This window comes from Pleurodeles waltl, chromosome 7, assembly GCF_031143425.1.
Source record: "Pleurodeles waltl isolate 20211129_DDA chromosome 7, aPleWal1.hap1.20221129, whole genome shotgun sequence".
NCBI lineage: Eukaryota > Metazoa > Chordata > Amphibia > Caudata > Salamandridae > Pleurodeles > Pleurodeles waltl.
The window spans coordinates 1,273,877,104-1,273,891,390 of NC_090446.1; the positions used below are offsets into that span (position 1 = coordinate 1,273,877,104).

Genomic DNA, 14,287 nt, shown 5'->3' on the forward strand with positions numbered 1-14,287 from the left:
TCTCTTCGGTCGGGTTGGGGGTCGCCCACTGGTTCCTCCTGTCCTCGAGGCGTCCCGCCTTCCGGGTCTCTCCCTCCGTCTCGATCACGTTGCTGGCGGTGTCTTCCTCTCCCTTTAGCTCCTGGGTGAAGGTGGGTTCTCTTTTCGTGCTCTGCTCTCCTGCCCCGGTGTTCTCTCGCTCTTCCTCCGGCTCCTGGATGGTGGTGGTTTCCTCTCCTCGGCTCTTCCGCGTTCTCGGCTCCTCCTTTTCCTCCGACCTCTCTTGTCGTCCGTCTTCTCTTTTCCTCTTTATGACGCCCTCCGCGTCATACGTCATTCTAGGGGAATCCTCCTCGTTGCCCCGGGGGTATCGATTTTCTTCCCCGACGGGAGCTTCGGACCCGAGATCGGCACCTCGCCCGTTACACCCAGTTTACATTTGTTTGTGGCATGTTGTGCTGCAGATTCACATGCGCCCTCCCACCTCCCTGGGAGCCTGTAGCCGTTTTAGTTGCATTAAAACTGTAAATATGTAAATAATTTTGACTTTAATACACTATGTACATACACATTTACTCCATTGCATGGGCACCACTAGTATCCTTACTTTAACAACTCCTACCTCACCCTCTGCGGGGAAAACAATCTAAGATGGAGTCGACGCCCATGTGCAATGGAGCCGGAAGGGATGAGTCACTCGGTCCCGTGACTCAAAGACTTCTTTGAAGAAAAACAACTTGTAACACTCCGAGCCCAACACTAGATGGCAGGAACAGTGCACAGCATGTGAATCTGCAGTGCACATGCCACGAACAGATGTACACTGGGTAAGTGACATTTTCCATATATATATATATATATAAATATACATATATATATATACATATATATATATTTATAAAAAGACACACGCATACATACATGTGTACATACTAGCTTTTAGGTTTCTCCAGTATTTTGTCCTACGGCTGTTCAGTTTTGTTGACTACACAATGTATAGTGGCCTTGCAGCACGCAGTTTTTAGTAAATTTAAAAATTTCTGATTTGGTAAGTGCAGGCCCTATGTGCAATCTGTAGTAGAGGTTTTTCCTAATTTGTACCTGACTGCTGGCATCTTGTTAGCTACTCTTCCCCATCACAGGTGCATTTCTTCCTACATGACCTAGTCTAACCCTAGTTCTAGTCACAACCCTGTTTGTCGATGTGTTTTTGTCACTGTAAGCCCACAGCCATGTTTTTCATATGTAATTAAAACTGTAATGTTTGATTGGAATCTCCAAATTTTATTCTTGAAAGTTAATCATAAGATTAAATACAGAAGGGGTTCTCAAACCCTTTGTATAGCTGACAGTTGTCTTGCATTCAGAGCCTCAGTGTGTACTTTGCATTTTTGAGTGCCTTTGAATGATGTTTGGTAAATCATAGGTTCATAAATACTATCTTAAAGCTATATTATTTGTGCTTGTATTCACAGATTTCGTACAGACAATTTTCCACAGACCCCCCCATACTTTGACATTGCCTCTTTTTAATACATTAGTTTTTTTTAGTTAAACATATATCCCACATATGTAAATCCCATTTCATTATACTTTTTATAAAGTTTATTTATAATGTTGATACTGCGGGGTCAGCTGTAAGTCAAATAGTAAAAAGGGGTAATCTGTTTTACCTATGTAGCATCCCATGCATAGATCCGAGCTCTAGTACATAGGAAAAGGTAATTAAAAAGTGCCACTCTTATCATTGGATTATAGCAGTACTGATAGTGATGAAATTGATCAGTTTCTTAACTTCTTAGTACAAGAGCTAGGGTCTGCTCAACCTTTAAAATAGAGTCACCTTCTCATGGGTACTGGAGTTTTTTGTACATTTGGTTGTGCTGATGCTGGAATTCGAATGCATATGCACATTTGCTCAGACCATGTTTTCCCATCATCGATAAATCCTGGATGTGAAGGAGACAGCAAAAGATGTGAATCAAATACATTTGGCTTTAAGGGTCTTATGTAAGACTGATACACTTTTCCTATATAGCTTTACACACCCCTGCAAATGGTCACAGCTGCACAGGACCATTAAAATAGTGCTAGTATAGAACCAGTTACTCATTGTATTAGTCTTGTATCTCTCCTGCACAACGCCTTACTTGTGCGTTGTCCCATTCAACGACATAAGCAGCAAGGCCCATGATTACAATGTAACTAACATGTGTGACAGGAGCAGGGTCATTGAAGAAAGTGTACAAGAAGACTATCGGAGCCTAGAAATCAATCAGTCAGGATTTATAAAGCACAGCAAATTACATGTGAGGGTCTCAAGGCACTGGATTTGCTAGCTGCTTCGCGGTGCTCTGTTAATTCGTACATCCATGTCTTGAGTCTTTTCCTGAAATTAGGAACGATGAGGCAGTCCTAAGGTGCAGGGGAATGTCGTTCCAGGCTTTGGGCAGCAGGTGAGAGAAGGAGCTACCTCCCCTGTTGGCTCAGCAGAAGAGGGAGGTGGATCGCAGGTGTCTGGTTGGTGGAAGTTCATTTGTTTGTTGATGTATGCTACCCTTAGTTGTGTAGGGCTTGTATGCATGGTCAACATTTTGAACTGGCACCTCTTCTTGATCGAGAGCCAGTGTAGCTTCTTGCTGTGTGGAGCGATGTGGGTCTGTCTTGTGAGGTTGAAGATGAGTCCTTCCACTGAGTTTTGTATTGTTTGTAGTCCCTTCAGGAGGCGTGCAGTGGTTCCTATGTAGAGAGTGTTCCCGTAGTCTAGCCAGCTGGTGACACGCATTCAGTGGTTCTTCTGGTGTTCATTTGAAGCCACCTGAAAATCTTTTGTAGCATGCCTAGGGTGTGAAAGGAGGCGGGTAAGACTGCGTTTACCGGTTTCTGCATAGACAACTTGCTGTCCAAGATGATGCCCAAGATGCTGGCAGAGGAAGGGCCGAGTTTAGCAGGCCACCAAGCGTCGTTCCATGGCAAGGTGTTGTTCCTAAAGATGCCGAGTTCCGTCTTGTCTGTGTTGAGCTTGAGACAGTTGTTCTTCATGCAATCGTTGAAGTTCATCATAGATCTGTGAAAGTTGGCTGTGGTGTTGGGGGGTCTTCTGACAATGAAAGCATGACCTGGGTGGTGTTGGTGTAGGAGTTGATGCTGAGTCCATTTGATCTGACGGTGTTGGCCTGGGGGTTCATGTATCTGTTGAAGAGGGTGGGGCTGACGGGTGATCCTTGTGGGATACCACAGTAGATCTTCTTGGGTTCCAAGGTGAACAGGGAGGAGATGGATTTTCTGGGTTCTTCTGGTGAGGTATGAGGCGATTCATTTGAGGGCGTCTCTTTGGATTCCGATTTGGTGGAGTCTGTTGATCAAGATGTGGTGGGAGGTGGTGTCGAAGGTGGCTGACAGGTCCAGGTCGATGAGAGTTGGTGTTTTGCTGCGGTGTAGGAGGGCCTTGATGCCAGTGGCTGTGATCGGGGTTGTCTCGGTGCTTGGATTCCGAATTGAGAGGGGTCAAGGAGGTTTTCATGTTCCATATGCCATGTGTTCAGTGAGTTGCTGGGTTGATTGCTTTTTTGAGAACCTTCACTGGAAACGGGAGTAGGGGGATGGGCTGGTTGTTCTTCAGTTCTACAGGGTCAGCAGATGGTTTCTTCAGCATGTTTCCAGTCCTTAGGGAAGGAGGCCGTGATGATGGAGGAGTTCAGGATTTCCTTGAGCTTGTCGCCAACCGTTTTGTTTCCGAGGTTGAAGATGTGGTGGAGCAGAGGTCCGTGGATGCTCCTGAATGTATGGAGTTCATGATGGAGTTTGTGTTTGGATTTGTAAGAGGATCCCAATGATTGAGCAGGTGTGTGGGGTTTGGGTTTGAAGTTCTAATAGATGGCTCAAATCTTGTCACAGAAGAAGTCTTCTAGGGCGTCACACAGTTCCTGGGAGGGGGTGATCTTTTTCCCAGTGGCTGTGGGGTTGTGGAAGCTGAAGGTGCTCTGGCCGTTGTGAAGACCTTTCAGAAACTGACTATTCACACATTAACTACAGTCAGCGGCAAAATGTGGTTTGTGTCATGACATCAACAAGACACAAACAATACAGCACACCGTGAACAGGGAAAGTCGCCCTTGAAGCCACAACTGTCAGCCTCCAACAGATAATATAAATAAGTGCTAAAGGACAAAATGAGCATATCAGGAATATGTTCTTTTCATCAATACTGTCTAATTGATTGCACTGCAGGTGGGGTTGGAAGACCTGAAACATTACTTCCATCGTGGGATCACCAGGGTGACTCACACTAGGTGTTGGGCTAACAATGGTCGTTTCGAACACAGGTCACAGCTAAGCCACACACACCTTCTTTCTTTATTCACAGTGACCTACCATCAACTTTGGAAACTGATATAGTAGATATATGTGTATATATTTGTAAATACTCATTTTTATTAACTTTTGATGCCACAAGGTACTAGAGTAAACATAATGGAGAATTGAAGCCTAGTCCCAAACTAGCATATACAGCCATCAGGATCTGTGCATCGGGGGCTGCCCTTATCAACCACATTGGTCATAAAAATATAGAAAATGTCTTATCAATGCAGAGGGTGTGGCCAAGATGGCCGCATCCAAACGAGGATAGCCTGTATATAATGCTCCTCTAATCTTCTAGTCTTCCCCAAGCGGGCAGTAATAGCCCAGACTGCCCTCTTGGCCGGAGGGCGCCACCTGAAGCATTATCCAATGTGCGTTGCCTCCGCTTTTTCGGCAGAGAAGGCATAGCACGGGGCCTGTGTCAGCGAGGTCTCAATACTACATGGGGGGGATTGCCACTGAAGAGTGGGAGCAAGCAGTGGAGTGCCTTGGGGAGGTGAGGACATCTGTCTCCCACCCATACACCTGGAAAGCGGCTCCTGACCTTCATGCATGGGACCCTCTGCCCTGCTTTACCTGGGTCTGCGATCTGAGTACCTACAAGGTTCCACCCCCCATACTTGAGGTCATAGAGGCCTGTCTACATCGGTCGATATTGCACCCAACTTGGACTGCCTGTCAGCGCTGCGCTCTTCCTGTGCGTGAGTGTGGCACATGGGCCTGCCACTGCGTACACCGCAGAGGACTTGGTATGAGGAGTGAGGCACCTACGAGAGGTGGGGACGCTCACCCCTGCCAATATACCTGCAGTGTCCTGGAGGGTGGCTCTTGCTCTTTGTGTGCGGGACACCCTGCGTCACCTGGATCTGAGTCCTGAGGAGACTCAATAGGGTGTGCTGCACCAGGCAGTCGCCTCCTGCCTGAACACCTATGACCATAGGGGCCTACACACCTTTGGGCGAGACTGCTCCTGGTCTCCTGCCTGAATGACACTGCAGTTCCCTGGAAAGTGAGTGTGGAGCACGAGGATGGGAACGCCTGTGCCACTTGAGGAAGTTCACAACTGCATGATTGAATTGAACCGGTCGAATTTGAGACTTGCCAGGAAGACTATCATTATTACAGTGTGCCAGTGTGGCGGGGCCATGGTGAGTTTCTCAGTGTGTTGTTCCCTGCATCTGGCCCCTGAATTGCGTCTTATATAGTGACCCCCCCAAAACTCCACGCTTGCCCTGCTGTTTGCCCGCCTAGACTTGAGGCTGTTGAGGGCTATTTGTTTCAAAGGATCCCTACTCCTTGTTACTTCGGAGGCCCAGATTGCAGGAGGGAGGCCCTGCATACCCTGGGAGAGCGGACTGGTGAAGTCCTGTCTACACTTTAGTGCTGCTCCTTTCTGTCGACTAGTGGTATTTCCTGCCTGGATCCTCCATTGATTATTACTAAGGACAGGTGCAGATTCCTCTTTCATCCCCTCCTTTCTGCTCCAGCGCACATCTGTGGTGCCAAGATTTGTGCTGAGTTACCAAGGGGAACCGGTTGTCCCGAACAGCCGACTCTAGGACAGCCCCTATCACGCTACACACACAACATTGGCACCTTTGATGCTGGAATAGACTGGGGACCTGCCTATATTGCAATCTACGTGTGCCCACTGTTTGCAGTGGGAAGGACCACTGTAGACTTTTCTAGGGATTAAGACATAACAGACCTGAGTGTTGGTCAGTGACGGCAGGGGCCAGGTTTCTGTTCCCTGATGCTGGACTGTGGGTGAATGCCACTGTGTGTAGTGGGGTGTCAACACACCCACTGCCTTTCCCATTCATCTCGGAGGCCATGCTGTGAGATATCACAATGGTACAACCAAAATCTACCAAGCCTCTGACACATAACCTTAGTAGCTCGGTGCCGCCCTCTATTCCCTTGGACGAATCCTGGACACCTTGAGGCCACTTTTCACACACATTCCACTCAGTCTGAAAATGTACTTCAATCAGTCCTGGACACTAAAACATATTTGGATGCCAAGATTGACACCGTCTCTCTAGATGTGAGTCTGCTGAGGGCCAATCATCGTAAGCTAGGTGATCGAGTGGATGAGACTCTGTCCTCCTTGATCACCCTGAGACTCACGGTACAAGAGCTCCAGGTACAAATGAAATTATTGAGTGCAGAGGCGTCCTCTTTATATCACAGATCAGAGGATGCTGAAGGGAGCTCTCAGCGCAACAATGCCCGCCTACTGTGATTTCTCGAACGATCAGAGGGCCCCACTGTGGACCTATTTATAGAAACCTGGCTGATGGACATGGTAATGGCTGACAAAGTGTCTAAATTCTTCTCATCGGATACCTGGTGGCCACCCCCTGCAGGAGCCCCACTGCTGGCCATCATTGCTCAACTTGTTAACTTACGGGACCGTGACTTGGTGCTCCAGCAGTTGGGGCAAAGAGCCCCCGGAAGTATAACAATGCTGTGATCACAGCATACCCTGACTTCACAGCACAAGTGGAACGACTGTGGATCCTATATCAGGGTCAAGCAATGTCTCAGGGAATCTAACTTTAAATATGCTCTCTTGTTACCAGCAAAAATATGAGCAGTCAACGGCGAGACAACCTATGTCTTCTTCCCTCTGGAGGATGTGTGGAACTGGTCACACACCAAGGGCCTGGCCCATGCTCCTCCCAGGATCTTGACCAACCCCTGCCAATGAAAGCGGCGATCTACCAAGACCTGACCCACACAGGATCAATTGGCTGAAGAACAGGCAAGATCGGTGAGAGAGACTTTGCAGAACAGCACAAACCTATTTGCCCGGTTGCGTGTGGAGTGGCGCTCAGAGTTTGGGTCGGACACGGGTGGCTCTGGATCCTCAACAGCTGATGTCCACCAGGGCCTGAACATCACTCCACGATATGCAGATGTCATGTAGTGCGCATCCATCTGGATCCCACTGGAGATTACTGGCAGACTTGGCCTATGGGTGCTGCTGGGCTCTGCTAAGGTAAACCACTGTGATTGGCACAGGCTGGATGTTCAGACCTTCGTATTGGGGTCATGCTACAGACATGCTGGGTTCTGAATTTTGCATGCCCCACATAGACTCTGAAGTGGGTATGTTTTGCCTGTTGAAGAGATTTATTTTTTTTATTTTTAGTTCTGGTTATTTCTTGAGGGCATATGGCTGAGGCTCACTTGGCATCTGGGGGATTCTTATTCTCTTTTTGTTGTTTTTTGTTTGTTTTCATGGAGCCTTGGTATGCAATCAAGCATTTCTTGGGTGCACTTTGGTGACTGAGAGGGTTACTCTGTGTTGGTGTTAGTAAAGTAGGGCATGCAGCATGCAACATTTGGATGCCAGTCCGTTCAGGCCACTCATTAACCCACTTGCACAGACAGTCTTCCTCTACAGCACAGTTTGATAACATGGAATGTGTGCGTGGTATGGCTACTCCTGCTAAACAATACTGAATTTAAGCCTAACTCAAGCACTGTCATACACATATCACCATGCTGGAGGAAACTCACCTCACAGCTACAGAACTCCAAAAGTTCTGCGAAAAGTGGCAGGGACAGGTCTCCTGTACGTCCTAGTCTGCATATGCCTAAGGAGTACTTACATGGATTGCGCCTGGGTTTCCACACTTGCTGACAATATGTGATAGCAAAGGGACACCTACACGGGCCGAGCAGATGATTGTGGAGATATACGCACCTAACGCCAACCAGTCACAATTCTTTGATGCACTTACTCCTGCACTTTTCTGGGATCCCCATGCACCTGGCCCTAGGGGAGTTTCAATTGTGTGCCGGATGTGGACATCGACGGTTCTCTTCCTCCTTTGTGCAATGCCACATGTATTAGAACAATGCAACACTTCCATAGTTGGCTGACCCAAAGGCGATTGCGTGATGTGTGGCACATGGGTCATCAAGTAGACCGCACATTTTTGTTTTACTCCCCTGATCAGCTGTGGTCATAGATTCTCCGATCAGAATATTTAGCCCGCACTTCATCAGATCATTGCCCACCTCAGGTAGCTCTTTTGTGGGGAAGATCATGCCCGAGAATTCTGACCTGGCGACCACAGACTGAGCCGCTGCTTGATCCCATTTAGGGATGATCTATTGAAATGCATCACTCACTATTTCGACCTCAACAAGGGTTCACTCCATCCAGGGCTCTGGAGTGGGATGTGCAAAAATAAGTTGTGTCAGGCCACAGTATGGCTGCCATGTGGGGCGGGGGGGGGGTCTGCCGCCTACTGCAGAATGAGTTGATGGCACTGGAAAGAGAGCTGTGCCCTTTGGGGAGGGCAGTGGCTAATCACACAATAGGGGTGGAGTACGAAACCCGTTTGGGGTAGCACGATTATATGCATTGCTTGACCATGTTGCATTTGGAGGGTAATCGATTGGGCAGATTGCTGGTGTGGCTGGCCAAGGAGGACCAACAGTGCACTCTGATTGGTACCATTCACTGCAATGATGGCTTGTTGGTAACCACGCAGGCTGGTATCAATTATACATTTTGGGGCTATTATCACTAACTGTATGGATCTGGAGGTGCCCCTGCGCTGACACACAGGTTTTCAAACATGCCCTGCCTGTCCCTGCTTCATAGAGCCAATCTGGATGAGCCAATCCAGTTGGAAGATATCAGAAAAGCTATAGCTCAGATTGCCCGGAACAAAACACCAAGCACAGATGGGTTGCCAATTGAGTACCACACCACTTTTTTAGCTCTGACTACCCAGCACCTATTGGATGTGTTTAATGAAGCTAATCAATCTGCCAGCTCCCATACTCACTGTGTGAAGCGCTGATTGTAGCCCTCCCCAAACCGGATTGTGGCTGCTTAGATGTGCATTCATACCGCCCGTTATCTCTCCTCAGCCTTGACTGTTAAGTCTTAGGAAAGGTGCTTGGAAATAGGCTGCTTCAAATAGTCAGTACATTGGTGCATGCTGATCAGTTGGGATTTACACCTGGGTGTGGCACCTTCCTCAGTATCTGGTGACTACTGCAGCGCATCCATGATGTAGTGTCTTGCATGACTTAGAACAAAACCTTTCTGGCTCCCAACTGACTCTAATCTGTGAGACGTAATCGCTAGAATAGAGTGTACTGAAAGCTTGGTTTACAATGTTGGAGTTCACAGGTACACGCAGAGAAATAAAGACGTGATTTATAGCTCTATGTGTGGCCTAGTCATTGGCGTGTACACAGGATGGGGAAGACACTACAACTGGCGACAAGATAGGGAATAAGTAACCCAAAGAAGAAAGTGATCTCCATGAGAGTTTGACGTGATCCAAGCAAACTGCTCTTGTGTGCCATGTGGGCCTTCGTCTAAGTTCCGAGTGGATGGTTGGCAGATGTACAAATCCAGCCAGTGTAAAGCGTGTAAATGGAAAGAAAGCTTCACTAAGAAGTTTAAGCATCGTTGGTGAAGAAGCTACGACCAAGATCATACAAAAAGGTACTGCGCTGCCACACAATATAAAGTTATACATTGTATGGCGCATTCATGCTGAAGGCGGATTCAACCAGATTTACAAATGCACAACTAAAGACCATTATCATTCATCAGGCAATGCCGTGAACAGAAATGCTGCCTGGCAGAGATCAACCAGGTGTCAGAAAATGCAAGCAGAAGTATAAAAAGGTTAAAAGGTGGCCCCAAGAGAAGTGCCGGGGTTGTGGTTAGGGAGTGGTCCATATTTACAGTGGCCAGAAATTCGGCAGAAGATTATCAAATATCTCAAAAATCTTGAAATGAAATGAAAAACGTATTTTATTTAGCGCAACTACTGCCGACAGCATCTAGGCACTTGCAACTACAGAAGACGACACACAAAGACAGTGCAAAATGGTGAAAGGAATATTGACAAGGGGGAACACTCTGATTTGCTGAAAAGCCAGGTTTTCAAGGCTTTCCTAAAGGCCCTGAGATCTACACGTTTCTTGAGATGAGGAGGGAGGGAATACCACTTTTTGGCAGTACAATAAATTAAACTCCTGCATCCCCCCCACACCCCGAGCGGTCCCTTTTAACTTTGTGAACATTCCAACTTAAGGCTGAGGAGGATCGCAGAGTTATGGACGGGGGTACAAAGTAAATTTCTACCGCAGATACTCTGGGCTGCGGCCAGTCAAAGCTTCAAACACTATACAAAGAGCTTTGAAGTCAGTAGGTTTGCGAGTAGGTAGCCTATGAAGATGATCCAAGACTTGAGGGTTCGAGTGATGTTTTGGAAACGAGCTGCAGAATTCTGCTTTCAGTTTGTCTATAAGTCTCCGCTGAAAATTGACATATAGTGCATTGCAACAATCACTAGTGCAGTGACCACCAACTTCTTCAAGTCTTGCAGGATAAAAGGACAGATTTTCCTCAGAAGTTTAAGGACAAAAAAGCTGAGCAAGTCACAACATTAATATTTTTAGCAAATGTCCATTTGTCATCAAATATGCCACCCAGATATTTGACTGTGGAAAATGGGGAAGGTAGGGCTCCAAATTCCTGAATCCACCAGGAAGAGTCCAAAAAGATGGATTATTGCCCAACAAGAGCACCCCAGTTTTGCTAGAATTTAGCTTTAGGCAGTTGTTTGGACATCCAGTTGCCAATTTCCAATATACAGCTATAAAATTTACTAACTGTGTCTTCTGGGTTGCCAGCCACCGAGACTGTTATCTGGGTGTCATCTGCATAAATGATGACTGAAAAACCAAGCTTTTTAATTAGTGTAGCCAGGGGAAATTACATAAAGATTAAAGAATGCAGGGCTCAAAGAAGAGCCCTGTGGAACACCACATGGAAGTGAAAATGTACTTGAGGAAAAATCATCCAGAGCCACAAATTGCTGTTTCTCAGAAAGAAAAGATTTAAGAAGAGCCAAAGCAGAGCCCCTAATGCTGAAGGAATAAAGCCGGTTCATGAGTATACCATGGTTGACCTATCAAAAGCAGCCGAAAGATCCAATAGGATCAAGGCTGCCACTGATTCTGAATCCAAAGTAGACCTCAGCTCTTCCGAAGCAACTATCAGAGCTGACTCTGTACTTTGTTCAACCCTAAAGTTGTATTGAGAGTGGTCCAATAGATGGTGAGCCTCAAGAATTGTCACCAATTCTTTGTTAAGCACATTTTTCAATAATCTTAGAAGGGAAGGGGAGGTGTGATATGGCCCGATAGGAATTTGGGACTTAGGGAGACAAATTTATTTTTTTCAGCAGAAGAAGAATAGATGCTACTTTCCATGCTCTCAGAAAGTATCCTTGACTAATCGTTTCATTAAAAATAATCAATTGGGTAGCTAAAACATTGGGATTGAACTGCAGAATCTGAGGCCAACAGGGGTCAATAGTAGAACCTGATTTAGTTGATAAAAGAAGTTCCTTGATATATTCAACTGACAGGTTAGAACTGGTGTCACAGTTATTGGGTTGAGAGCTAGAGTTAAGGAGGTCTTTGCATTTCCTTTCTTGCTCATCCGACCCAGATAATGAGGGGACTGATATGCTCTTCGCAGTGAAAGCATTATAGATGTCTTCCACCTTTGCCACAAAGAAAGAGGCAATGAAGTCACACAAAGATTGATTGCTAACAGTTCTTTTAGAAAATTCAATATTAAAGAATTTTTTTTTACCGTAGAGACCAGCTCCTTAATCGAGTTCTTTGCCATTTTTATTTTATGCATGAAGTAGGCCGATTTTTCTTTATAAATTAAGGCTTTATATTTGCTAATTGTTCGTTTATATTGTTCTTTTTCCCTCCTATCATAATTAAGCCTCCATTTATGCTCCTGTTTCCTATAGGCCTGCTTGCATTCTCCCAGTTTGTCAGTGAACTAAGGTTGTGACGGAGAGGCTCTACTCTTCAAAGAAGTTTTTTCATGCGTTATTTGTTTAGTAGCCTTATCCAACCAAGGCAGATTGTGGTTGCATGATCAAGGTTAGTACCAAAAGCGGGTGAGAATGCCATTATGTATTTGGTGCCACGGCCGAGTTTTCATTGATTTAGGATTCATTAATTTAGGCTTCACTGGATTGAACACCATTTTTATTTTAAACAGTACTGCAAAATGATCGGAGCACGTAAGCGGCAGTGAGTCTGTGAAGGATAAAAACCTATTGTCAGTGAAAAACCCATCCAGTCTATGCAGGGGCGAGTGAGTGGCCGTACTGACTAACTGTGCCAAAACAAGGCTACACAAAATGTCAGTAAGGGATACAGATTCTTCATCCTGGTTATTTTCTAGATGAAAATTGAAGTCTCCTAAAATAGTATAATCTGCAGAATTGACCCTAGTGCCAACCACTGACTAATAGATCGAACAAAAGGTGCTGTGGGGCCAGGAGGTCGATATACTAGGAGCCAATTAAATTAGGTATTTTTGTTGAGGGCAAGTTTGAAGGCTAATGGTTCACACTCAGATAAATTCGGGACAGAAGTAAAGATCCCAGAAAGATAGTCACAACTGATAATGGCAAGTCCCCCACCCTTCTTAGCAGCATACTCGTGCCTTAAGATTGCAAATCGGTCAGGAATGACTAGCACCAAATCTGGACCTGAGCTGGCATCCGTCCAGGTTTCAGTAATAAATGCTGCGTCCAGGCCCTGAGCCTGTCGAAACTCATAAAATTTCAGCTTATTTTTGATCAGTGACCTGGCATTAGTAAGTGAGCTGCAAAACAGTTGCTGATTAGCCTTTAGATTGGTTCCAACATCCTATGCCACATTCCTAACATTAGAATTAAAAAGCTTAAACTAGTGCACTTTGTCAAATCCCAAAATGTAGGAGTATCTATGGTGCGGCAAAAGTGACTCTCACCGGATGGGCGGAGATTCAGCAATTGCTCCCTATTATAGTGCAGCACCATTTAAATATAAAACGAGCAGAGAAAGTGGCTGGAGGGCTGGCACTGGACGTGGACAGGTGCTGACGGGCTTGCCTTAGGCACACCTATGGTGTGTACGCGTCTTGCAATCGCTTCAATGTGGTTTCCTAACATGAGGCCCTAAGAGTCTAGACCACCGACCTACCCAAAATGGTAGTGCAGCGCAGTTACAATGACCAATGCGCTGGCTGGGCGCAACTCCCCTGCCCTGAGCTGGAGGTCATCTGCAAAGTACTAGGAGGGACAAGTGTGTATTCTTGGTTGATAGATTGTGACTGTCAGCCGCAGTGGGGGCCGAGCCGCTGGCATTAGTTTGTGCATGGTAAGAGCCCCCACATTCCTTACTCACCATCCATAACACTAAGGCAGTTACTGGGCATTCTTGCACTGGCTGGAAGACATGATTTGGCTTCATGGAAGGTGGCTGGGATAGACCCATTAGAAGGCCTTTTCATGAGGGAATCCTTATGTCTTTTCAGGTTGTAATGGACACATACAGTGTAGGGTGCAGGCCACTTTTTGGCGTATCATGCCATGCAGCGAATTGTGAGGTCTACTTGAGAATCTCCTTACGCATGTAACATGCGATGAGCTATCTCTACGTTATGCTTCACATTGCCGCCTGGCGCGATGGAAGGCACAGGAAAAGCACCGGCCAGATGACAGTGTTCTCCTGCAGCCACTGAAGGATAAGTCTTGGGCACGAGCATTAGAAAACAAGTGAAGGTGGTGTCCAGGAATCCCAGATTCAGTTTCACATAATTTAATTACACACACCATTCATATCTCTCCCCCAGCGTATTAAGCCTATGTTCCCTGCAGCCACACCTGAATGTCCGCAGTGCAAACTTGTGGAGGACAGTTTTTGTCACATGGTGTTGGAGTGTCTACCACTACAATTAACCTGGGCAGAGGTTACGTCTACCACTGGGGACCTAGTGCGACATACTTTCCTGCCCACCCCTGAGTCCTGCCTTCTGGCCCTTCACCCAAAGCCAAGGGAGATAAATACTTACACAGGTTTATAGATCTTGTTTTTTGTA

General features: G+C 46.3%; 1 protein-coding gene across 1 annotated transcript in view; it reads left to right on the plus strand.

Annotated features, from left to right (window-relative positions):
* LOC138246164 (zinc finger protein 182-like) overlaps positions 1–14,287 on the plus strand; it is a 145,445-nt gene that overhangs the window by 12,112 nt on the left and 119,046 nt on the right. The gene's annotated exons all lie outside the window — the stretch shown is intronic.